Below are 2,848 nucleotides of genomic sequence, written 5' to 3'. Positions count from 1 at the left end.
GCCCCCTCTCGCGACCTTCTTCCGTGAAGAGGCGGGGCCTCACCTAATATGGCGATATCGCTTCTTTTCATTGGTCAAGACAAGCGGAGTCCCGCTCCTAGGGCGGGGTTAGAGACTGAGTGGCAGCGGGTGGCGGAAGCTGGAGATCCCACTCCCCTAGGGCCTAGATCAAGAAACTACAACTCCCAGATTCGTGAACAAGAACTCGTGAAAACTACAACTCCCAGAGTGCATCGCGAGCAGGCCTACGCTCGGTGAATCAGGTGATCGAGTCAGGTGGCTTCTGGCCCGCCCTCTCTCAAATCTACCGGCCTCGGAGGCACCTCGGCAGAGACTCCAGCCGCTGAGGTTCGCTGAGCTGCAGCTTACGAGGTAAGGAACGACGCGGCCCCTCCAGCCTCCCTAGGTCCCATTTCCAGGTCGGACCCTCTGAGACTCAGAGGCCGGGACAGTCTATAGATGGGCTGGGAAAGCTGTCACTCTAGGGTGACATTCCTGCAACTAGCTAGCCCCCGCCTTGCATCACGAACTGCCAGCCTTGGGTTGACGGGCCCAGGGGGGTGATGGTGAGGGGAAGCTGGGGGACACTACAACAGAGTTTGAGGATGTTTTAGAGAGCGAAGAGATGAACTTACTAGGAACCAGGCCCTCTAGTTGGTGTCCTGAACCGCCACTGTGGTATTTCGGAGTATTGGACCCCACCCTCGAATTTCTGATTGGAAAACTATCCTCGATTTTCTGACCGGAAGGTGGAAAGAAAACTGAACTTCCAGGGCATTGAGGGGAAAAAAGTTATAGTCTGTGAGCATTTGTTCTATAGAGTTTGGAAAGGGAAGGGATCTGCCAACCCAGGGCAGCGTTCATGGGAGACAGGCATTCCACCATTAAGTCCCATGGATGGCCCCCCAATTTGCATAATTTCTCAGCCTTTATTACCCTCCCCACCACCACCGTGAAACTTTAACAGATTCTGCTTGTTAATCCATTTCCATTCCGTTCTATGAGATCAGTTTTTACTATCTTTCTTTTCACATTGGACAAATGAAGCCAACAGGAGGGAATTATTCAGTTCGTTGAATAATAATGAGTATTTGATAATGCCAATAATAATCAAAAGTATTTACTTAATAAATTAAGGCCCAGGCTTAAACTCTGCAGCTTGTCACAAGGACACATTCTTTTTGTTTTGTTGTTGTTGTTGTTTTGGACACACCTTGCAATGCTCAGTGCTTACTCCCGGCTCTGAGCTCAGGAATCACCATACAGTATGCCAGGAATCAAACCCAGGTCAGCTGAATAGAAGGCAAGTGCCCTACCCACTGTACTATAGCTCCAATCCAGGACACACATTCCTTTTGTTTGTTTTTTGTTTGGGGGCCACATCTGGCGGTGCTCAGGGGTTATTCCTGGCTTTGTGCTCAGAAATTGCTCCAGGGACAATATGGGATATTGGGGATCAATCTGGCCCCAGAACACACATTCCTTGCCATTCTTTGTGTCACTTTCCCAAGAGAAGGAGTTTTAAAGAGTTTCAAGTTGTAGAACTATTGACAGAATTAACTCAGAATTAACTGCTGCCTCAGACTCCTGACCTCTGCTTGCTCCTGGCAGGAACAGGTTTCGGATGGGGGTAGGGTGTCCTGAAACAGGTGTCATGAGAATACAGACACAAAAAAGGACATGCTAGGCATAGCACATTGTCATGAAATTCTGTCTCTCTGTCTTCTAGCTTTCATGAGATACTAGCTGCAGTATATAATTATCAATGTGATCTTTTCCTTTCTATTTCAAATACAGCCACATCCCACAATGCTTGGGGACTCCCAGGGTGGTGTTAGGGGAGTTGGGGAAGGAAAGCATGCAGAAATCAAACTCAGGACCTCACACAGGCTATGCATGTGCTCTACCACTTGACTTTCTGGCACAGATTGCTCTTTTTCTAACATTTTATTGGACTCTCAGATTCTGAATCTGTCCTGCATCTCTCCTACATCTGTCTTTTCCTCTGAGGTTGTTTTCATCTTTAGGGTATTTTTCTGTCTTTGTTTTTTCATTCCTCAGACTATATTGTTCTCCATATGGAAAGAGAGAGGAGCTGATTAGGCCTCATTCTACATCTGATTTTCCAAGGACAATGCTATTTCTGCATAGAAGAACAAGCAAAACTTCTAAGTCAAGGACACAGGCAGGTGTGAGGAGCAGAAGAGCAGCAAGAGTGCAAAGGAATCTTTGCATAGATAAAGAACAATTTGGTGAGGCAGATATGTAAATACAGCAAGAGGGACCTGCCCCAGAAGAAGGCAGAAAGTAGTGAGGTCAGTTAGCAGGTAGAGAAGTGGAATAATACCTGACAAATCAGGGGAAGCTACAGCTCTGCAGGGAGACTTATGGAGGAGAATGGGGGTGGATGGAAGTCAGGCAGGCTAGTGCATCTGAGGAATATTTCTCTGAGGGAGGTAAATATTCTCTGAGGCCTTTTGTTTTGTTTTGTTTGGGTTTTTTTGTTTGTTTGTTTTTGGGTCACACCCAGCAGCGTTCAGGGTTTACTCCTGGCTCAGAAATTGCTCCTGGCAGGCTCGGGGGATCACGTGGGATGCCAGGATTAGAACACCATCCTTCTGCATGCAAGAAAAATGCCCTAACTCCATGCCATCCCTCCAGCCCTCTCTGAAGCCTTTTGAGGGAACTAAACTAAAGAGTGGTTGGAGCTGGAGACATCAAGTAGAAAACTTGTCTTGTATACAGCCAACCAAGATTCATTCTCTAGTCACCTAGTGTTCAATCCCTGAGCATTGCCAGAGTGATTCCTGATTCCAGAGTCAGTAGTAACCCAGGTGTAGCCCAAAAA

The 2,848-nt window shown here is 47.3% G+C and overlaps 1 long non-coding RNA gene across 1 annotated transcript in view; it reads left to right on the top strand.

The window, feature by feature from the left end:
* The window catches only part of LOC126021757 (uncharacterized), a 94,664-nt gene that overhangs the window by 57,098 nt on the left and 34,718 nt on the right, over positions 1–2,848 (top strand). The window lies entirely within an intron of this gene.

This window comes from Suncus etruscus, chromosome 1 (genome assembly GCF_024139225.1).
Source record: "Suncus etruscus isolate mSunEtr1 chromosome 1, mSunEtr1.pri.cur, whole genome shotgun sequence".
NCBI lineage: Eukaryota > Metazoa > Chordata > Mammalia > Eulipotyphla > Soricidae > Suncus > Suncus etruscus.
Note: the sequence above shows the minus strand (reverse complement) of the source record. Positions and strands in the feature narration are given on the sequence as shown.